General features: G+C 39.4%; 1 pseudogene; it reads left to right on the top strand.

Moving 5' to 3' along the window:
- The first annotated feature begins 922 nt into the window (after positions 1-922).
- On the top strand, positions 923-17,318 carry LOC110203997 (putative monooxygenase p33MONOX pseudogene; annotated as a pseudogene).
- Positions 17,319-24,657: the final 7,339 nt, after the last annotated feature.

Genomic DNA, 24,657 nt, shown 5'->3' with positions numbered 1-24,657 from the left:
AATGAAATGGATCAAATTTTAATCTTCTCACCTCATACCAGTCTCTTTCCCTGAAAAGCTCCTCACAGATTGAAAACCTGGCCTTTTTTTCTGGGCTCAAATGCAATTTCCTGTGAGATTGCCCACACCAGAGGAATTCTTTCTATAATACTCTTTATCAGTGCTTTGCATAGTGTCTTGCACAGAGCAGTACTGAATTGTTCTTCTACTTCATGAGTTTTTAACCAAGGGTCCATGTAATGTTTTTAGAAAACTTGATAAGTGCATTTCTATATAATTGGTTTCCTTTAAATTTTAGGTATTTTATTATATGCATTTGAAAACATTCTGAAAAAGGGGTCCATTGGTTTTACCAGCCTGCCAAAGGGGTACATGAAAAAGTTAAGAACCCCTGCTCTCAACAGATATATCAAATGTTGTCCAATCCTTCCACGAGATCCATTAAATATTCACTTCTCCTTAGAATCTATTTCAATATCATTCAATTGAATAAGTACTGAGTGTTTGACATCATCCTAGGTGCTAGGGAGACAGTCCTTCCCAAAATGACTACATTTCACTAACAGGAAAACAAACAGGTAAGTTTACAAATGTACAAATACAAAGGACATATAAATCATATGTAGAGTAAGATAAAGTAATTTCAGTGGAAGTAGAGGAGGGGGAAAAGAACACAGCAACTGAAAGATTAGGAAAAGCCTCTTAGAAATAACATGAGCTGTGCTTTGCATTAGGGTAGGCCTCAAGATACTTACTAGCTTGCGACCCTGATTAGTCACTTAACCATATATCCTTCAGTTCTTCATCTGTAAAGTGAGCTGGAGAAGGAAATGGTGAAACCATTCCAGCATCTTTGCCAAGAAAATCCCAAATGGCGTCCCAAAGAGTCAGACACAACTGGAACAACTGAAAATCATGGTAGATGGAAGAGGTGAAGAGGCATGGTAGGCATGGAGGATAGCCTATTCAAAGGCATGAAGAGATGGAATATCATATACAGAGAGCACAAAGTAAGCTAGTTTGGCTGAAACATAAGAGTGCATGATGGGGCAGCTAGGTGGCACAGTAGATAGGACTCTGGCCTTAGAGTCTGGAAGACTCGAGTTCAAATTTGACCTCAGACACTTGACACTTACTAGATGTGTGACCCTGGGCAAGTCACTTAACCCTGATTGCCTCACCAAAAAGCAAATCATCATCATCAATCATGAGGGCGTAAGGAGGGAAGTAAGTGTGCAATCTGTCTGGAAAGACAGATTGGAACCCTAATGATGACCACTAAAAGCTTCTGAATTCTGAACTTCTTAAAAGTCCTAAGTGAGGCTTTATCTTCCTCTACATACCTCCCCCAGGTCGTCTTAGATGTTGACACCATTTGCATCATATCTGATTCTACCAAGCTTGGTGCTTAGAGAGGGAACAGGGCCTAGAACCTTGTTGGTCTCAGCTTCCTGCCCATGCTGGTGCTTTGGGCTATGTCCCATGTCCCATTTTTTCTCTCCCTCTCTCACCAACATAAACCCACAAGTCAGACAGCCTCTGCATGGGATCTGCTAGGGACTTTGCTGTTTATCACCAGATGTAGAAAGTTCCTTTTTGACATCTGTGTCATATCTGTATAACTTCCATTGACTTTCACATAACAATCAGAGTTCTGGGTTTTTTAACTAGAGAAACACCTGGATCACAATCTTTTATTGGCATCCAGAGAGCCAGATGTGCCTGCTACTGAGCACAGCACAGGTGGGCTTCTAGCCAAGCTGTCCCTGCTGCTTGGAGTGCACCAGGGCGTTCACTTATGATGATACTCTAGAAGATCACACAGCATTGATTCCTCCTCTATCTGATATGTGCCATAAGGTCCTGTGGAAAAAGGCACTCACTGCAAATTGGAAGTACCAGCAGCTTTTCAAGGTTGAGGAAGGAGAAGTTAATCTGTATTCTCCTACCATAACCCCTCAACTTCCAGTGACCATGGCAACAAGGTGCCAGTGGTGAAAGTCAAGACTAGAGGCATGATCATGAATTTTCATATTACAAAACAGACACAAGAAGGCAGCAGGCAGGGCTGAGAGATGTTGGGTAAGTTCCTCATAAAGTCCTCTCCACAGATGAAACCAAGTACCATCACGCAGCAGAGGCAGTTCAAAGTAAGGTGACCAAATGGAGAGATTAGAAAAAAGAGACTGACTACTTCAGACCAGTCCATTCCAATAGCACATCCCTTTTCTTTTCCCAAGGAAAGGCTCAGAGGTTGGTTTATTTAACCATGTTCTACTTCCTTACCTGGTTCAGACATCAGCAGCATGCATTCTGGAAGTAGGGATAGAGACAGAACCCCATCTTAAAAAATGGAGCCTTTTCGGACCAAGAACCCTGTGAAAATCCAACTTGGGTTTGATTGTCTACTCCTACAAAGGTACTCAGAAGCCATAACCAATAGAGCTTGTGTGGGTCCAGACAACCAGAACTGCAGAGAACTCACCAGTCTTCAAGCCACCCAAAATGGACACTTTAGGGATGGATGGGAGGACATAACTTCCTTGAGTCCATAACCTCAAACTGAGGGATGAGGAACATATTGAGTCCTACGGGCTTCTAACTCCTACAGGCTTTTCACGTGGGCAAAATTGCTCTTCCTAATGACTGGCTCTTGTTTAGAGAGAATCACAGACACACATTTCCTGTTTCCCATTCACCTTGATTTGATATAGAAAAGAAGTTGCCCATTCACAGCTCTGTGGGGAATATATCTAGGGAGCCGGTGATTGCCTCTTTAAATATTTGTGGCAAAGCTTGAATCTTTCTAATGCAGGGAGATCTATTCTGTAAGGACCCAAATTGGCCTGAATACCTTGACAAAGTATAGTCTACCACAACCAACTACTCACCCACAGAACTAGATTGCGGGAGTAAGGCAAATAATTAAATCTAAATAATTTTTTTGCATATTTATCCAAGATTTTTAAAAAGTCTTAAGTGAAATAAGTAAAAACAATAATTTAATTTCAGTAATGTTTAATTAAAATGCAGATTAGTTACTTATAGAATATAACGAATAGTCTACAAGCAAGTGTTTTTTTTTAAAGGGGGGAATTTATCTCAACTAGTAAAAAATTATTCAAGCAATATTAAATATGTTGATAATATAAAGGTCAAACCACAGATTATAATGTGCTATTGTAAGTAGTAGGTGGAGGCAATGTCATTTATTAGAAAGATTTGGAAAATTTGACTTTCAAATATAAGACTTAAAAGAAGCATAGAGAAGAAGGTAAAAGGAAAGAGAAACCATAAGGGATTCAATAAGTTCAAACTGTTTACATTCCTTCATGGGACAATGATACTTTTAACTCCTAAAACTTTCTCCTTATTAAGGCAGTTAGAAGGAGTATAGATAGACAGTTGGGCACAGGTGTGAGTCGAATATGATGGGATGATTAAAAAAACAAAATTCAGGATGAGAAAGAGGAACTCACTGAGAAAAGAGGAAAGTGAAAAGTAGAATGGGGTAAATTATCTCACGTAAAAGAGCTTTTACAGAAGAGAGAAAGATGAGGAGCATGTGAACCTTACTCTCACCAGAACTGGCTCAAAGAGGGAATAACACACGATCACCTGAGTATAGAAATCTATGTTACCCTACAGGAAAGTAGGAGCAGAAGAGAATAAGGAGGGGTGGGCTGAAGAGAATGATAGAAGGGAGGTCTGACTGGGGGAGGTAAAAGTCAGAAGCAAAAACACTTTTCAGAATGGACAGAGTAAAGAAGAGAGAAAGTAGATAAATAAGTGGAAATAGGATTAGAAGGAAATACATAACAATCATACGTGAAAAAAATTACAGAAAGTTCCTCTGATCAAGAGGAATATATTTATTAGATATTATATACATTACATATAAGAAATATTATGTATTTCTTAAATATATAGAGAACTGAGTCAAATTTATAAAAATAAGAGCCATTCCTAAATTGATAAATGGTCAAAGGACAGAACAGGTAGTTTTCAGATGAAGTAATCAAAGTTATCTATAAGTCATATGCAAACATGCTCTAAAACACTACTGATTAGAGAAATACAAATTAAAACAACTCTAAGTTGCCACCTGATACCTATCAGATTGGCTGATGTGACAGAAAAGAAAAAAGATGTTGGAGAGTGTGTGAAAATTGAGATACTAATGCACTTTTGGTGAAGTTATATACTGATTCAATCATTCTGTAGAGCAATCTGGAACTATACCCAAAGGACTATAAAACCACGCATACACTTTTAACTGAGCAATACCACTCTTGGTCTATATCCCAAGAGATAAAAAAGGAAAAGGACATATATGTACCAAAATATTTATAACAGTCTTTTAGTGTGGCAAAGAATTCAAAATTGAGGGGATGTCCACAATTGGGGAACGGCTGAACAAGTTGTTGTATATGATTGTAATAGAATACTGTGGTGGTGCTATATGAAATGATGAACAAGATGCTATCAGAAAAACCTGTTAAGACTTACATGAACAGATGTAAAGTGAAATGAGGAAAACATTGCATACATTAACAGCAATATTGTATGATAATCAACTGTGAGTGACTTGGAATCAGTCAAAAGGCTGCACCCAAGAACCTAGAAGGCCACATGCAGCCTTAAGGCCTCAGGTTCCCCACCACTGACTCGGCTATTACCAGCAATATAACGATCCAAGACATTTGAAGGACTTATGATGAAAAATGTTATCCATCTCTAGAGAAAAATCTGATGGGACTCTGAATACAGATTGAAGCATACTTTTTCTCTTTTTGGGGGTTTTTTCTGGGGGTCTATTCTTTCACAACATGACTAATATGGAAATGTTTTGCATGACTCCATACATATAACCGATATCAAATGGCTTGCCTTCCATTGAGGAGGGGAGGAGAGGGAGGCAGGGAGAGAGAGAATTTGGAATTCAAAACAAAATTTAAATGAATATTAAAAAAATGTTTTTATATGTAATTGGCGGGGGTAATATAATGTTAAGTTAAAGAAAAGATCTGGTGTAAGAATTTTAAGTTCACATCCTGTGAGCTTCTTGAAAGTAGGGACTATCTTTGGCCTTTCTTTGTATCTCCAAGCACAGTGCTTGGCACCACAGTAGGAGTTTTATTGTTGTTCAGTTGTGTCGGACTCTTTGTGACTCCATTTGGGGGTTTCTTGGCAAAAATACTGGAGTGGTTTGCCTTCTCTAGCTCATTTTACAGATAAAGAAACTGAGGTAAAAAGGGTTGTTACTTGCCCAGGGTCACACAGCTAGTATGCAAGACCAGATTTGGACTAGTAGGAGCTTCGTAAATACTTTTTGACTACCATCGTGGCTCTGCCAATTCCTACCTGTACAATGATCTCTCTGGACTTCCATTTCCTCATTCACAGTCAAGGAGGTTGAATTAAATGATTTCCAATATCCTTTCTATCTCTAAATGCAGTGACCTTAATCTGTTTTCAATGGTTTAAACTGATTAGCGTGTATTTTAAAGTATAAACAAGGTCACTGCCAAAAATAGGCATATGAATCAATGTTTTCCTATTATAAAAATTCAAGTGCTCAAATATGTACATGATTTCATGTGTTCAATCTTCACAGGTACTTTATATAGTCTCCATTTTTTAATCTTTTTTCCAATTTTGAAGACTGGAAAGGAAGCCTTTCCTTACCCTCCTTAATTCTACTCCCTTTACAATTTATCCTTCATATACCATTATCCCTTCCACGTTGTGACTTTCCCCATTGCAATTTTGATATATTTTGGATTGGCATAAGAAATTAAATGGGAATTTGGGGGAAGTTTTGCAGAAGTCATAGGCTACACACGAAGGCCACCAGATGACACAGAGCCTATGACCAAATACTTAACCCAAATTTTACAATATGGTACAGTAAACACCCCATAAAAGAAAAAGAAAAAATTCAGACCTTGTCTGATGTGAAGGGAGAACCAAAAGATTTAATGTGGATTTTCCAGATGGCAGAGGTGCCCCTAACCCCTCTACAGGGAAGGGATAACTGTAGCTTGTGTGAACATACAGTTGTTTGCATGTTTTCTCTGCCTTTAGATTGTGAGCTCCTTGAGAGCAGGGAATATCTTTTGCCTTTCTCTGTATCCCCAGTGCTTAGCACAGTGCCTAAAATACAGTAGGCACCTAATCAATGTTTACTAACTCTAGGATTTAGATAAGTATGTGTTAGAGAAAATCAAGGAATATGTTGAAAGACAGCAGGTGTAGTGGAAAAGATGACGAGTTTTGAAATTGAGGGGTCCAAGTTTTAGCCCTGGCTCAAAGGTCACCTATTAGCTGTGTGGCTATGGGTTAAGTCACTTCACCAGAGCCTCAGTTTCCATATCTAAAAGAATGGAAATAAAAATACTCGCACTACCCTCCCTCACAGGACTGGGAAGGCGAAAGCACTTGGTAGAACTTTAAGATGCTATAGAAATATTGAGTAAAGAGGTGTATATGGAGCATTCTCGCTGCTGGTACGAGAGCATACAGAGAATACTAGGTCACAGGAGCAGCCATTTGGAGCTAACGGGACCTTAGACGTCATCTAATCCAACACTTCATTGTACAAATGTATAAAATGCGGTATAGTAAAGTGCTCAAAGTCACAAAGCAAGTGGCAGCACTAGAGTGCCAACCACAGATCATGGATTCCAAGCTGGAAGAGACCTTAAAAAGGTCATCAAGACCAGCCCCCTCATTTTACAGGTGAGGAAACTGAGACTAGCTGAAGTTGGGTGATTTGCCCAAGATCATAGTTAATATTAATAAACGACTAAGGTAGAATTGGAACTCAGGTTCTCTGACTCCAAACTCCGTGTCTTCACTATTGTACCACACTGCCTCCCACACACAAAAGCCAAAAGAAACAAAATACATAATGAGTGCCCCTGAAGAACTTATGTTAACTCAATTAAGTTAACTTAATTAGTTAATTAAGTAAACTTAATTCAGGCAAGTAGAATGGGAGAAAGTCCTGCTAGTCATAGTAGTAAAGTAGAATGTTAAATAGACAATATATAAGCCAGGATTCAGTGCCTTCAATGTCCTAAGTCCAGGCTATGATTCCGAGGAATTGTCATGGAGAAAAAAAAGAACACGAGAAGGGGCTTCAGCTGCAGTTTCCCCCACTGCTAGGCTGTGGGTTGAATAGCTTTGCATTTTACTACCTCACTCCTTGGAGGAAAAAAAAATGTCATATATGCCCAAACAAAGCAATTTATGTACCTATCCTGGAGATATAGCATAAAAGTGGGCTTGTTTTTTTCTTCTCGTGGTTGAATGAGGTAGAGTCTGGAAAAAAATTGGCAGTCTCATTTTCTGGACTCATAGTGAATAATTTAATTGACACCATCCACCAGGACATAATTTTTAATGGAGTATTATAACAAGTTGAGATTCAGTAAAAACCTCAGAATAACTATAGTTTCAAGGGATTTTTAAAAGTGTCATCTAGAAATAACCATTTTAGTAGTCATAACTATAATATTGTCAAATATTCAAAAACTGAATCTATCTTGAGGATTAGTATCTCCAGAAGGGAGAATTTCTGAATCTTCATTGAAATAATTCTTAGAAAAGTAGACTCCATTTTGTTTTGTTTCTTCATTCTTGTGGTTCCTCCCATTGGTTCTAATTCTTCTTTACATCATGACTAATGTGAAAATATGCTTAATATGAATGTATATAAGTAGAGCCTATATCAGATTGCATGCTGTCTTGGGGAGGGGGAAAAGAGGAAGGGGAGGAAATTTAAAATTCAAAATCTTATAAAAGTGAATGTTAAAAATTAAAATAAATTAATTATATATATACATAAAAGAAAAGTAGACTCCATGTCATCTCCTCAAGATAGCATCTTTCTATTCTATTAAGACAGTATACCTTCCAGCTTTTCAGATTCCTTTTATGTGTTGTCTTTCCCCATTAGAATGTAAACTCTTTGCAGGCAGGGGTTATCTTTCTCTGTGCTTATATCTGCATCTCCGGCAATCAATGCAGTATCTGCATAGTAATTGCTTGTTAAGTGACTAATGTTTTAAAAATATAATCTTTTTAGGGCCAGTCTTGGGCTAAATTGAAGTAAATAATTTCTAGTATCCCTTTCATTTTTCTTTCTATTTCTCCATCTCTTTTTTGTCCTTTACCCATAGGAGTCTACCTTCCACCTTTTTACTGCAGTGACCTATCCAAGTACCCTCCAGGCTCCACCCCATGCTCTGAATCTCCTCTCCCATTTAAAACCTGATATATGCTCCATTTCCCCACCCCACCCCATTTGCTAGATGGAATCTGTTAAACTGGAGCCTGGCAAAAGGAACTCAATACTTAGGCTCTGCAGATGAAGATTCATTGGCCAGAACTCACAGTTTACATTCAGGATTCGATCACTGAGGAACTCACCCTTGCCATTCAGAATAGCACCTTCTCAGTGACTTATAGTCTTAAACAGTTGCCCAAAACATTGAGAGGTAGGTAAAGTGACTTTCCCAGCATCACGCAGCAAGTGTATTCAATAGAATGGGCTTGAATTCAGGCCAGTGCCTTATCCAATATACTATATATTGCCTCTTATGGAAAATAATCTAAGCTATAGTTTGGATCATGGAACAAGGTTTCAGGTTCTAATTCTGGCTCTATCACTGATGAGTTCTGTGACTATGAATAAATTACCATTTACTAAAACTCAGCTAGATGACACATTAGGATGGAACTCTTAGGTGTTTCTATAACTCCATAACATTTTCATTATTATTATACCCTTCCAGATAAAACCTTCATTTCAAAATGCATCTTTGGGAAATAATGTTTTAATCCAAAAGGAATGTAACCTGGAATCTCAGGCACTGTAACAGGACAGAAAATGTTCGACAACATATTTAGAGTTCCACAAGTGACACCCTGTTACCTACTATCAGGAGCAGCTAGTTGTTACAACTGATAAAGCACTGGTCCTGGAGTCAAGAAAACCTGGGTTGAAATCCAGCCTTAGACACTTACTAGTTGTGTGACCTCAGGCAAGTCACTTAACATCTGCTTGCCTCACTTTCCTCATCTGTGAAATGAGAATAATAATAGCACCTACCTCCCAAGGTTATTGTAAGGATCAAATGAGATAATATTTGCAAAGCAATTAGCACAGTGGTTGGCACATAACAAGAGTTTTATAAATGTGTTGCTATTATTACCAGCCAGTCCTACACAGGCCCTTATTTTAGTACAAATACATGCAGCACCTATAGTCCATAAAATGGGATCCCCTCCACCACACACATAGAAGGGAAACCATACTATATAATAAGGTCTTTTTTGCTCTTCGCAAATGAAACATCCTTGGATTATGATATGGGATAAACTTGGCTTCTACGATCATGGAAGCATAGAAAATAGCAATAGGACTATCTTCACAAAGGATCATTGTAAAGAAAGTGCTATCTCAACAAGACCTTTGATCATTTCCTGGTAGAGTTTCATAGATTTAGACCTGGGAAGGACCTCAGAAGCCACCTACTCCAAAAAAACTGATTTTAATATAATGAAATCAAAGGTCAAATTAGTGATAAATGAAAGAGCCAAGTTTGAATCCAGGTCTTCTGTTTCCCTATCGGGCACTTTTCCCCCCACTACACCAACCTACCAACCCTTAGAAAGAGCTATGACGTGGAAGACAGATTAGGTGTGGACTAGACATGAGGCAGAAGTTGCAGAGAAGTAAATTAAGGCTTTATCTGAGGAAATTCAGGTCTCTTTTGTTGCAATATATAGGATAGTTTTAAAGGATGTCCCACAATAGTTTCTTAACACGTAGAACTAGCCAGAAGTAGAACTGGTGACCTTAGGAGGCATTAGGATCCTCCTGCCTGGAGGCCAATGAGATGATACCCATTCTTCAATATTATGAACATAATGAAAAAAATATAGAAAGACTTGGGGATAGGAAGATACAAACAAATGGGTTTTTCTCAGGGGTACAAGGGATGGACAAAGAGATGGATAGCCTGTGCCATGGACACTTGTACAGTTCAGCTTCTTCCTCTATGCCTGTGGGGCACGTGCAAGGGTTTCAGTCAGATAAGCCACCTGGAGCACAGGAAAATAGTCAGGTTCTCATGGCTGGGGTTCTATTGGGGGTGGGGTGGGGCAGCTAAAATTAACCCAGTGGCAGGGGGTGGGGGGAGGGATAGCCAAACCAACAGATGGGCAGACAGTGAGTGTGGTGCCCGGAGTCCTAGCGGGGAACCAGTGTGGGGATGGGTGGAGCCTCGTGGCCAGGTGGCAAGGTGGGCTCAGGCCTCACAAAGGGGCTTGCTGATGTTACCGACCATCAGCTCTGCTCTGCTCCTGGTTGCCTAAGTATGTCTGGTGGCGAAGAGTTCAAATCTGGCGGGCTGTGAGACTGCAGGAGAGCAGCTGAACACCCACCCAAGGCTCGGGGGGGAGCTAGGAGCCAAACTGCACCTGCCTCAAGACCTCGAGGTTAGGAGCCAAGATGGCGGAGTGAAAAGGTAGTCGCTCTCACTCTCCCCTGTCAACCTCTGAAAACCCAGAAAATAACACCCCAGAAAAAAAACCCTGGAACACCTGAACTTGAAGAAAGACGAGGAGCAGCAGCGCAGCACCCCAGCAAACGGTTTTCCCAGTGCCTTAGCAAAAATAAGGGAGGCAGAACTACAACGGGCCCCAGGCGGACAAGTAACCTGTGGCATTCATCTGAAAGGTGGTGGAGAAAACAACCTAAAGGCTTCCTAAAGCCCGGCCTTGCTGATTCCAACCCAACACCAGGTGAGCTGTAGAAGCCCTGCAGCCTCCAATTGTGAAGAAATCCTGAAGCCCAGGTGGTAGAGCAGGCAAACAACCAACACCTGGACCTCCGTGCCTCAGTGAGGGGGGGGAACCGTGGAAACCAGCTCAGAAAACCACCAGGAGCCTCGCACTCCACTGCAAAGGAATCTCCCGTGCATTAGCAGAAAGAGGGAGACAACACTGCAGGGGGCCCCAGGCAGATAAACACCCTGCAGCACCCATCTAAAAGGAGCTGAAGAAAGCTAAAGGAAAGGAAAAGCAGGCAACCTAGAATTGCCTGAAAGTTCCAGCCTTGCTGATTCCAGCCCAACACAGGTAAGCTGCCAGAAACCTACAGCCTCCAATTCCAGCATAAGAGGCCCCAGCACAAAGCCAGTGACCAAGACCTAGGCTCCCAACACAAGAAGCTTGGGTCAGTACCCTCTGTTCCCCAGCAGGAGAGCTCAATCTCTTTAAAGGCCAGGGAATAAAGAAACACATGAGTAAAAAGAAACGTACCATAGATTCATATTATGAGAAGAGTGAAGATCAAGACAGAAATTCTGAAGAGGACAACATTGTCAACAAACCCACATCTGCAACAACAAAAGGGAATATGAACTGGTCTGAAGCCCAAAAAGCCTTCTTAGAAGAGCTCAAGAAGGATTTTAATAGTCAAATGAGAGAGGTAAAGAGTCCTTCAAAAATACAATTGGCCAATTGGAAAAAAAATACACTGAAGAAAACAAGTCCCTAAAAAACACAATTGGCCAATTGAAGAAGGAAGGACAAAAACTAACAGAAGAGTACACTGAAGAAACAAGTCCCTAAAAAACACAATTGGCCAGTTGAAGAAGGAAGTACAAAAACTAACAGAAGAAAACAATCTGTTAAAAACTAGAATTGGACAAATGGAAACTAATGTCTCTATGAGAGAGCAAGAATCAGTCAAACAGAAACAAAAAAATGAAAAAAATAGATGAAAATGTAAAATACCTCATCAGTAAAACAACCGACCTGGAAAATCGACTCAGGAGAGACAATTTAAAAATTATTGGACTACCTGAAAATCATGATGAAAAAAAGAGCCTGGACAGTATCTTTCAGGAAATCATAAAGGAAAACTGCCCGAAGTCCTAGAACCAGAAGGGAAAATAACCATAGAAAGAATCCACCATCACCACCTGAAAGAGATCCCAAATTGACAACCCAAGGAATATAATAGCAAAATTCCAAAATTACCAGATGAAAGAGAAGGTGCTACTGCAAGCAGCCAGAAAGAAACAATTTAAATATCATGGAACCACAGTCAGGATTACACAGGACCTTGCAGCTTCTACATTAAAAGACGCAGGGCATGGAACATGATATTCCTAAGGCAAAGGAGCTTGGAATGCAGCCAAGGATCAATTACCCAGCAAAAATGAGCATCATTTTTCAAGGGAGGAGGTGGATATTCAACAAATAGGAGACTTCCAAACTTTCCTGATAAAAAGACCAGAGCTCAACAAAAAATTTGATCTTCAAGTACAGGACTCAAGAAGGACTTAAAAAGGTAAATGGGACAGAAGGATACAATATGTTGTTACGGGGGGGGGGGCTGTTTAAACCCCTACAAGGGAATATGAGACTTGCAACCCTTGAGAACTGTATTGTTATTACACCTTGTTAAAGGAGTATACATAAAGAGGGTGGATATTAGTTGACTTTGATGTAATGATAAAAAAAAACTAATCAAGTGGGTTAAATGGATCCAAATAAGTGGATCAATCTGATCTTAGAAAATGTACTGAGAAAGGAGGAGGCAGACAAGGGTAAATTACATTACAGGAAAAGACACAAAATCCTATTACAGCAGAGGGAAAGGGGGGGGGAGCATTGTTTGAACCTTACTCTCATCAGATTTGGCTCAAGAAGGGCATAATATAATCAGTTAGGTATAGAAATCTAACTTGCCCTATAGGCAGTAGGAGGGAAAAGGGGAAAGAAAAGGAGGGGGAAAGAAAAGGGAGGGGGGAAAGAAGGGAGGGAAGCAGCAGTAAGACTAAAGGGGAAGAAAAGGGAAAGGGATAATAAAAGGGGGAAGGGACTGAAGGAGGTGGTGGTCAAAAGCAAAACACTAGTGAAGGGGGAAAGGAAAAAGGAGAAAGAAAAGCATAAATGGGGGAAAGGATAGAGAAAGACACAGATAGTAATCATAACTGTGAATGTGAATGGGATGAACTCTCCCATAAAACGGAAATGGATTGCAGAATGGATTAAAAACCATAATCCTACAATATGTTGTTTACAGGAAACACATTTGAAAAAGAGTGACACATACAGGGTAAAGGTAAAAGGCTGGAGCAGAATATATTTGTCAGCTGAAGTAAAAAAGCAGGGGTAGCAATCCTGATCTCAGACAAAACAAAAGCAAAAATAGATCTAATCAAAAGAGATAAGGAAGGAAACTACATCCTGCTAAAAGGCACCATAGACAATGAAGTAATATCATTACTAAACATATATGCACCAAATGGTATAGCATCCAAATTCTTACAGGAGAAGTTCAGGGAGTTACAGGAAGAAATAGACAGCAAAACTATACTAGTGGGGGACCTGAACCTCCCCTCTGCACTAGATAAGTCTAACCACAAAATAAACAAGAAAGAAGTTAAGGAGGTGAATAGAACATTAGAAAAGTTAGGTATGATAGACCTCTGGAGAAAACTGAATGGGGATAGAAAGGAATATACTTTTTTCTCGCAGTACATGGCACATACACAAAAATTGACCATGTACTAGGGCATAAAAACCTCACAATCCAATGCAGAAAGGCAGAAATATTAAATGCATCCTTTTCAGATCATGCAATAAAAATTATATGTAATAAAGGGCCATGGAAAGATAGACTAAAAAATAATTGGAAACTAAATAATCTAATCCTAAAAAATGATTGGGTCAAACAACAAATCATAGAAACAATCAATAATTTCATTCAAGAGAATGACAATAATGAGACATACAAAAACCTATGGGATGCAGCGAAAGCAGTTCTTAGGGGAAGTTTTATATCTCTAAATGCTTACATAAATAAAATAGAAAAAGAGGAGATTAATGAATTGGGCATACAACTAAAAAAACTAGAAAAAGAACAAATTAAAAATCCTCAACTAAACACCAAATTAGAAATATTGAAAACCAAAGGAAAAATTAATAAAATTGAAATTAAGAAAACTATTGAACTAATAAATAAAACTAAGAGCTGGTTTTATGAAAAAAACAATAAAATAGATAAGCCTTTGGTTAATTTAATTAAAAAAAAGAAAGAAGAAAACCAAATTACTAGTATCAAGAATGAAAAGGGTGAAGCTACCACCAAGGAAGAGGAAATTAAAACAATAATTAGGAATTATTTTGCCCAACTATATGCCAACAAATTTGACAATCTTAGTGAAATGGATACATATTTACAAAAATATAAATTGCCCAGATTAACGAAGAGGAAGTAAAATACTTAAATAACCCCATCTCAGAAAAAGAAATTGAAAAGCCATTGATGAACTCCCTAGGAAAAAATCTCCAGGGCCAGATGGATTTACATGCGAATTCTATCAAACATTTAAAGAACAATTAATTCCAATACTATATAGACTATTTGGGAAAATAGGTGAAGAAGGAGTCTTACCAAATTCTTTTTATGATACAAATATGGTGTTGATACCTAAACCAGGAAGAGTCAAAATAGAGAAAGAAAATTATAGACCAATTTCTCTAATGAATATAGATGCAAAAATTTTAAATAAAATACTAGCAAGTAGATTGCAGCAACTTATCACAAGAATAATACACTATGACCAGGTAGGATTTATACCAGGAATGCAGGGTTGGTTCAATATTAGGAAAACTATCAGCATCATTGAGCATATCAACACAAAACCAACAGAAACCACATGATCATCTCAATAGATGCAGAAAAAGCTTTTGATAAAATACAACACCCATTCCTATTAAAAACACTAGAAAGCATAGGTATAAATGGAGTCTTCCTTAAAATAATAAATAGCATTATCTAAAACCTTCAGCAAGCATTATATGTAATGGGGACAGGCTAGAAGCATTTCCAATAAGATCGGGGTGAAACAAGGATGTCCATTATCACCACTGTTATTCAATATTGTACTGGAAACCTTAGCTTTAGCAATAAGAGAAGAAAAAGAAATTGAAGGCATTAGAATAGGCAAAGAAGAAACAAAGCTATCACTCTTTGCAGATGACATGATGATATACTTAGAGAATCCTAGAGAATCAAGTAAAAAACTACTTGAAATAATAAACAACTTTAGCAAAGTTGCAGGCTATAAAATAAACCCACATAAATCATCAGCATTTCTATATATTACCAACAAAGCCCAACAGCAAGAGATAGAAAGAGAAATCCCATTTAAACTTACTGTAGACATTATAAAATATTTAGGAGTCTACCTCCCAAACAAACCCAGGAACTCTATGAACACAATTACAAAACACTTTTCACACAAATAAAATCAGATCTAAATAATTGGAAAAACATCAGTTGCTCATGGGTAGGCCGAGCTAATATAATAAAAATGACAATCCTACCTAAGCTAATTTACTTATTCAGTGCCATACCAATCAAACTACCAAAAAATTATTTTATAGAGTTAGAAAAAATAATAACAAGATTCATTTGGAAAAACAAAAGGTCCAGAATATCAAAGGAACTAATGAAAAGAAATACAGGGGAAGGTGGCCTAGCAATTCCAGATCTTCAATTGTATTATAAAGCAGCAATCATCAAAACTGCATGGTACTGGCTAGGAAATAGGGAGGTGGATCAGTGGAATAGGTTAAATATGCAAGACACAATAGTCAATGACCATAGTAATCTATTATTTGATAAACCCAAAGACCCCAGCTTCTGGGATAAGAACCCACTCTTTGAAAAAAACTGCTGGGAAAACTAGAAAAGAGTATGGCAGAAACTAGGCACAGGCCCAAATCTCACACCATATACCAAAATAAAGTCAAAAATGGGTTCATGACTTAGATATAAAGGCTGATATCATAAGTAAACTGGGAGAACAAGGAATAGTTTACCTATCAGATCTATGGAGAACAGAAGAATTCATGACCAAACAGGAGATAGAGAACATTATTAAAAGCAAAATGGATCATTTTGATTACATTAAATTGAGAAGTTTTTGCACAAACAAAGCCAATGCAACTAAGATTAGAAGGAAGGTAGAAAATTGGGAAAGAATTTTTACAACCTGTCTCTCTGATAAAGGCCTCATTTCTAAAATATATACAGAATTAAGACAAATTTATAAGAACACAGGCCATTGCCCAATTGGTAAATGGTGAAATGATATGAACAGGCAGTTCTCAGATGAAGAAATTAAAGCCATCTATAGTCATATGAAAAAAGCTCTAAATAGTCATTGATTAGAGAAATGCAAATCAAAACAACTCTGAGGTACCACATCACACCTATCAGATTGACCAACATGACAAAACAGGAAAATGATAAATGTTGGAGAAGATGTGGGAAAACTTGAACACTAATACATTGTTGGTGGAGTTGTGAAATGATCCAACCATTTTGGAGAACAATTTGGAACTATGCCCAAAGGGCTACAGAAATGTGCATGCCCTTTGATCCAGCAATAGCACTTCTAGGGCTATATCCCAAAGAGATCAAACAAATGAGAATAGGACCCACATGTACAAAAATATTCATAGCAGCTTTTTTTGTGGTGGCAAAGAATTGGAAATTTAGAGGATGCCCATTAATTGGGAATGGCTGAGCAAGCTGTGGTATATGAATACAATGGAATACTATTGTGTTATAAGAAACGATGAACAGGCTGACTTCAGAAAAACCTGGAAATACTTATATGGTCTGATGCTGAGTGAAGTGAGCAGAACCAAGAGGACTTTGTACACAATAACAGCCACGTTATGCAATGACTAAGATTGTTAAACTGAATCCTTCTCAGCATTACGAGGATCTAAGACATCTCCAGAGGCCTCGGGATGGAAAATGCTGTCTAAATCCAAAGAAAGAATTATGGAAGTCGAATCACTATCACTTACTTTTACCTTCTGTTGAGTTTTCTTTCATATTTCTGATGGTTCCTAGTATTGGCTTTAATTTTTACTTACAACTTCACTAATGTGAAAAAATGTTTAATGGGTATGTAAAGGTAAAGCCTGTATCAGATTGTGCACCACCTTCAGGAGGGTAGGGGGGAGGAAGGGGGAGAAAAATTTTCAACTCAAAAACATATGGAAGTGATTGTTGATAAATCAAAATAAATTTTTAAAAAAAGACCTCAAAGTTACTTCGGATATAGGGTAATTGTTCCCAAGTGGTACTTATCTGACCTTCCCTTTTCACCCCTTTAGGCTCTGATGGCAGACAGTCGGCTGGAGTAGGGAACATCTCTGCCCAGGAGGAAGCTGCAGACAGCCCCAGGGGCTTCATTGCAGGCTTTCAAGTAAGATCACTGGCTGGCAGGATGAAGTTCCTGCTTGGCAGTTGCCTGGAGGGAAAGCATTGGACTAGTACTTTGCTTTTTAGTTTTTGCTTTTTCTTTTTCAGCTGGAATGGCTGATTGAGGGGGGAGGTCGGGATGGAGGAGTAGCTCTGAATGGACTTGGAAGGTTTTCTGAGATGGAGGGCTAAAGGAGACGTTAGGGGTCATCTGCTCCAACCTCTCCATTTTTGAGAAAATGTAAATTAGGACAAGAAGAGGTCAGGGACATGGCTGAGGGTACAGACCCAGTAAGTACCTGAAGTAGGACCTGACCCCAGGTTTCTCTTGCTTCACACTCTAGGTGGCTGATATGTTGACATCTCTCTCCTTTGATATCCAAGTTTCATGGGTGGAAGATCCCTCAGAAAACACTCCTCAGAAACAGCTTCCTCCCTAAATTAGCATTGCAGTAGGTTACCCAGAGAGTTACCAGAGCAAATCAGAGCAAATATCACCCCTTTCCTGAAACGGTTTCTTCACTTTCTGAAATGGGAGGGGAGTGAGGGGATGATCTTCAGTGACTTCACTCTTAGCCCTACTTGAATGTATTACTGGAAGTTGAATGTGAAAGCCTAGGCAAGGTACCAATTTCCTGCCCTCAGAAAACACCTAGTCTAGTGTGGGGGAAGAGGAGTCTCTGCCACATGGTGAACTTGATAGAGGTTGGGCAAAGGAAGAAGGGCTAGGTAACAGAGGGATCCGGGACACCTTGCTGCAGTTGGCCTTTCCAAGATGGGAAAGAGGGTGGAAAGTGATCACACAGCAAAGGTATCAATTGTATGCTGAACAAAGGGACCAATCTGGGCTAAATGAGTGTCCTGGAAAAGTCAGGGTGAGGACAGGAACCTGAATAACACCTTGAGCAAAGGTCATGTGCCCTTTCCTTTACCAACCTTAGCAGGTCTATCAGAGTTTTCTTAGGAGGATGGGCTCTTCTCCAGTTTGTTGAGATCGTTCGCAAGGACAGCTGTAAGATTATCTCCCTGATGTCAAATATTTGAAGGGGAAGAAGATGGGGTCAGCAACTAAATGAAATTGCCTGTAGAAATGATGCCACAAATACAGGTGTTCAGGAGTCCTGGAATGCCTTTATCAAAAGCCTCAGGGGCTGGTCCCATACCAGTGACAATTAGAGAAAAGAAAGTAGAGCCAAAAGAAATGTGGCTTACAATAAAAACTCCTCCAAGCTGAAGTATTCCTCTCCGTTACCCATGATTGAAAGGGGGATGTGTATTGAAGAAACGGCCAGGGATCTCTCTCTCTCTCACTCTCTCTCTTACTCTCTCTCTCTCTGTCTCTCTCTCTCTCTCTCTCTCTGTCTCTCTCTCTCTGTCTCTCTCTCTCTCTCTCTCTCACACACACACACACACACACACACACACACACACACAGACTGGCACACACTCAACCCCAATGCAATCATTTCATAGAGAATTTTAAGTGGGAGAAATCATTTGTAATTGGGAGGTAAAGAAAGGGTGTTCTATAGTGTTGTGCCCAACAGTTGACTTACTTTCTAAGGAGAGAGATGTGATAGCCATGGGCAAAACAGGTTTGGAACATAAACTCATATGTCAAATCTCATGGAAAATGTGTGTGAAAAATACGGGCTTTTCTCATTGACGAGTATTCCTATTCTCTCAATGCTGACACATATGTGCACTCACCTATTCTCTATAGTCATATATATTTGTACTGATATTCTCTCTCTAGATTCTTGTATATGAATACTCCAGTATTATCTATGTCTCTTCATATAGTAATACTCAGATATGCTTTCTTTAGATCCATACACACACATATGTACACCTCTCTTCTCTATTCATGCATGTGAAAAGATATATTCCTCTTTATGTACTTCTCTCTCAGTATTATGTATGATTATTCATACATCTTTCTCCATTTATTGACATAAAAGTATGCATATATTCTCTATATTTACATAAATGAGTCCTCACATATTCTCTTCTCTCTAGATAGATAGATAGATAGATAGATAGATAGATAGATAGATAGATACACACACACATATGTACTCATTGGCTTATATGCTGACATCTTTCTCCTTTGACCTACAAGTTTCATGGGCGGAAGATGTCTCAGAAAACACTCCCCAGAAACAGCTTCCTCCCTAAATTGGGATTGGTGTAGGTTACTCAGAGAGTTACCAGGGCCAGCCAGATACCAGGATTACCAGGAGCAGAGCTGATGGTTGGTGACGTCAAGTAGTGCCTTTGTGAAGCACGAGCCCACCTTGCCACCTGGCACTGCAGCTCCACTCCCCTCCACAACCGCCCCCCGCTGGGACTCAGGCGCAGCTCTCACCGCCTGCCCATCCCCTGGTTTGGCTATCCCTCCCCTGAGCCAGGGGCTCTACTGGGTTCATTTTAGCTGCCCCACCACCTAATAGAACCCCAGCTAAGAGAACCTGACTATTCTCTTGTGCTCCATGTGGTTTACCTGACTAAAATCCTTGCATGTGCCCCGCAGGCAGAGAGGAAGAAGCAGAGCTGGACAAGTGTCCATGGCACAATCTATCCATCTCTTTCTCCATCCCATGTACCCCTGATAAAAACCCATTTGTCTGTATCTTCATATACTCAAGTCTTGCTATATTTTTCTTTATGTTCATAATATTGAAGAACTCATATATTTCTTTCTATATTCGTACAGAGGAATACTAATGTATTCTCTCTATATTCATATGAAAGACTCCTTGTAGAGCCTCTGATATAGGTACACATATATTGTCTAGGTGGTTCAGTGGATACAGTATCTGGTCTGGTCTCAGCAACACCTGAACTGAAATGCAGTTTCAGTTGTCACCCAGGGCTATGTGACCCTGTACAAGTCACTTCACCCTGTTTGCCTCAGTCTGCTTCTGTGTAAAATGATCTGGAGGGGGAGAGGGCAAACCACTCCAGAATCTCTGCCATGAGAGCCTCAAAATGCTCTACAAAGTGTCACAAATGACTGAAAAAAAACTGAATGATGCTTCTCTATTTTTTTCTTCATTCAAGTGTGAGCCCTTTTTCTCTCTATATGTAAACAAGTATTCCATGGTTTCCCTGTGGGTGAAGATGTGGATTCATATATGATGAGAAAGAATATGATGATACCTACAACAACATATACATGTATAGAGAGAAAATGAATACTATATATATATAAAGAGAAAGAATATGTGAGGATTCACTTAGGCAAATATAGGGAATATATGCATACTTATATGTCAATAAATGGAGAAAGATGTATGAATAATCATACATAATACTGAGAGATAGACAGGTACATACATAGGAATATATCTTCTCTATATATGATTGCTCACATATATGAATAGAGAACAGAGGAGTATGTATCTGTGTGTATGGATCTAAAGAAAGGATACATGGGGGGGCTGAGCCAAGATGGTGGAGTGAAAGCAGTGACTTCCTTGAGCTCTCCTCCAAACCCCTCCAAATACTCATAAAAAATGGCTCTAAACAAATTCTGAAGCAGCAGAACCCACAAAAAGACAGAGTGAAATAAATTTCCAGTCCAAGACAACCAGGATCATAGATCAGAAATGTATATCGCACTGGGCTTGGAGCACAGTGCAGTGCTGCGAGGGCACACAGGCCACAGGAAACCTGGAGCAGGCCTCAGAGGACTGAATCGCAGGCAGCTGTGGAGGTTCCCAGACTCCTCAGTCCACGAATGCCAAAGACAACTTAGAAGGTCAGTGGGAAAAGTCTGTTTCTGTCGGTGCTGACAAAGGAAGCCAGGGTTTCAGCTCCATTCCCCAAGAGCGTGGCTTTGGCTGGGGTGCAGCTGCTTCCTGAGCTTCCGGCCCACAGACTGAGGGGGAATCCAGTGGCTGATCAGAGAGGAATTGCAGTGATCTCTTTCCCAGTGCTGTGGCAGGAATATCTTGCTTTGCCCATGTTTGGATCTGGGCCACAGTTCTGGGCAGCCGTGCTAGGGTGAGGAGGAGCACTGGCGTGGTGGAGCTTGTAGTGGCTGTAGAGAGGAACCCCTCCTCACAGTTACAGGACAGAAAGGAGTACTTGTAGTCACAGGCCAGGAAAAGAGTAAACCCCTCGCCCCTTATCATACCACCTTGGAAGAACTGAAAATTTACAGGTCCCTACAAGTATCTCTGAAAACAGGTGTACAAACCCCCCGAAGCTTGGGACAGTACATTCTCCACATTGGAAGCAGATTCGTACCTTCACAAAGAGTTTAAAACTCAAGTAACTGGCCTGGATCATGAGCAAGCAGCTCAAAAAGAGTCAGATTATATTATTTTACGTTGGTGAAAAAGAAGATCAATACACAACCAGAAAAAGACAACAAAATCAAAACTTCTACATCTAAAGCCTCCAAGAAAAATATGAATCAGTCCCTGGCCTTGGAAGAGCTCAAAAGGGATTTTGAGAAGCAAGTAAGAGAAGTACATGAAAAACTGGGAAGAGAAATGAGAGTGATGCAAGAAAATCATGAAAAACAAGTCAACAACTTGCTAAAGGAGACCCAAAAAAATACTGAAGAAAATAACACCTTAAAAAATAGCCTAACCCAAATGGCAAAAGACATCCAAAAAGCCAATGAGGAGAAAAATGCCCCAAAAAGAAAAATTGGCCAAATGGAAAGGAAGTCCAAAAGATTACTGAAGAAAATACTTCCTTAAAAATTAGAAGAGAGCAATTGGAAGCTAGTGACTTTATGAGAAATCAAGACACAGTAGAACAAATTCAAAGAATGAAAAATTAGAAAACAATGTGAAATATCTCTTTGCAAAAACAACTGACCTGGAAAATAGATCCATGAGTGCATATGTAAAAATTATTGGACTATCTGAAAGCCATCATCAAAAAAAAGAGTCTAGACATCATCTTTCAAGAAATTATCAAGGAAAACTGCCTAATGTAGTAGAACCAGAGGGCAAAATAGAAATTGAAAGAATCCAGAGATCTCCTCCTGAAAGAGATCCCGAAAGGAAAACTCCTAGGAATATTATAGCTAAATTCCAGAGTTCCCAGGTGAAGGAGAAAATATTACAAGCTGCCAGAAGGAAACAATTCAAGTACTGTGGAAACACAATCAGGATAACACAAGATTTAGCAGCTTCTACATTAAAGAACTGCAGGGCATGGAATATAATATTCCGAATGGCAAAGGAGATAGGATTACAACCAAGGATCACCTACCCGCAAAACTGAGTATAATCCTTCAGGGGAAAAATGGTCATACAGTGAAATAGAGGACTTTCAAGCATTCCTGATGAAGAGACCAAAGCTGAATAGAAAATTTGACTTTCAAATACAGGACTCAAGTGGAACATGAAGAATTAAACAGGAAAGAGAAATCATAAGAGTCTTATTAAGATTGAACTGTTTACATTCCTGCATGGAAAGATGATATTTATAACTCATGAGACCTTTGTCAGTATTAGGGTAGTTGGAGGAAAAAAATATATGTATTTATATGTAGATAGATAGATAGATAGATAGATAGATAGATAGATAGATAGAGAGCACAGGGTGAGTTGAAGATTAAGGGGTCATATCTGGAGAATAAAATTAAGGGTTGAGAGAGGATGATACTCGGAGAAGAAGAAAGGGAGGGGTAGAATGGGGTAAATTATCTCATAAAAAAAAACAGAAAAGTCTCTCACAGTGGAGGGGAAATGAGGGAAGGTGAGAGGGAATGAGTGAATCTTATTCTCATAGGATTTGGCTTAAGGAGGGAATAACATACACATTCAATTGGGTATGGAAATCTGTCTTACCCTACAGGAAAATAGGGGGAGAAGAGGAGAAGAGAGCAGGGGGATGATAGAGAGGAGAACAGATTGGGAAAGGGGGTAATCAGAAGTAAATACTTCTGAGGAGGGACAGGGTCTAAAGAAGGAATAGAATAAATGGGAGGGCAGGATAGGATTAAAGGAAATAGAGTTAGTTTTTCACAACATGTCTACTATGGACGTGTTTTGCATAACTGCACATGTACAACCTATATTGAGTTGCTTGCGTTTTCAATGAGGGTTGGTGGGGAGGGAGGAAGAGAGAAAATTTGAAACCTAAAGTTTTAAAAACATATCTTTAAAAAAATGTTTTCACATGCTACTGGGAAATAAGAAATACAGGAAATGGGGTACAGAAGTCTATCCTGCCCTACAGGAAAATAGAAAGGGAAGGGGATAAGAGAAGGGGAGAGAGATAGAAGAGAGGACAGACTAGGGGAAGGGATATTCAGAATGCATGCCATCTTGGGGTGGGGGGAGAGGGAGATGAGGCGAAAGTTTGGAACTCAAAAACTTGTGTAAGTGAATGTTGAAAACTAAAAATAAATAAATTTATATTAAAAAAAAGAAAGGATATATGAGTATTGCTGTATGAAGAGACTTAGATAATACTGGAGTATTCATATAAATGAATATAGAGAGGGAATATCAGTACAAATATATATGACTATAGGGAATACATGAGTACTCATATGGTTCAACATTAAGAGAATATGAAAACTCCTCCATAAGAAAAGTCTCCATTTCTCACCCACATTTTCCATGAGATTTGGTAAATGACTTTATGTTCCAAACCTGTTTTGCCCATGGCTATCCCATCTCTCTCCTTAGAAAGTAAGTCAAATGTTGGGCACAACACTATAGAGCACCCTTTCTTCACCTCCCAATTACAAATGATTTCTCCCACTTAAAATTCTCTATGAAATGATTGCATTCGGGTGAGTGTGTGCTTATTTGTGTGTGTGTGTGTGTGTGTGTGTGTGTGTGTGTGTGTGTGTGAGAGAGAGAGAGAGAGAGAGAGAGACAGAGAGAGACAGAGAGAGACAGAGAGAGAAAGAGAGAGAGATCCCTGGCCCTTTCTTCAATACACATCCCCCTTTCAATCATGAATCACAAGGTGGAACAGGTCAGCTTGGAGGAGTTTTTAGGGTTCTTCAGGCTGTTTGTAGTAGGAGACAATTTTAGTGATAGATGTCCATGAGGCTCATCTATGCAGAATAGGGGAGAAGCTCTCTTTCCCTTGTGGAGAACCCTTTGAGCTGTCCATGTTGGGAAATGCAGGAGCACATGAGCTCTGGACAAGGGGTTATTTGGACTTCCTTTCCCACTCTGATTCTCAGAGCCCCCTTCTGCAGCCGAAGCAGGTCCGTTTGCACAGCTGAAAATTTGCATCTGCACCTTCCATGACATCAATGAAAGCTCAACTGCCATAAACCCCACCTTCTCCAAGCTGTTCTTTCTTGTTCCCTACCTCTAAAAGGCTTGCATCTTTTCATAAAGTTGTGACTACTA

Source organism: Phascolarctos cinereus, unplaced genomic scaffold (assembly GCF_003287225.1).
Source record: "Phascolarctos cinereus isolate Bilbo 61053 unplaced genomic scaffold, phaCin_HiC Scaffold_43;HRSCAF=565, whole genome shotgun sequence".
Lineage (NCBI taxonomy): Eukaryota > Metazoa > Chordata > Mammalia > Diprotodontia > Phascolarctidae > Phascolarctos > Phascolarctos cinereus.
Note: the sequence above shows the minus strand (reverse complement) of the source record. Positions and strands in the feature narration are given on the sequence as shown.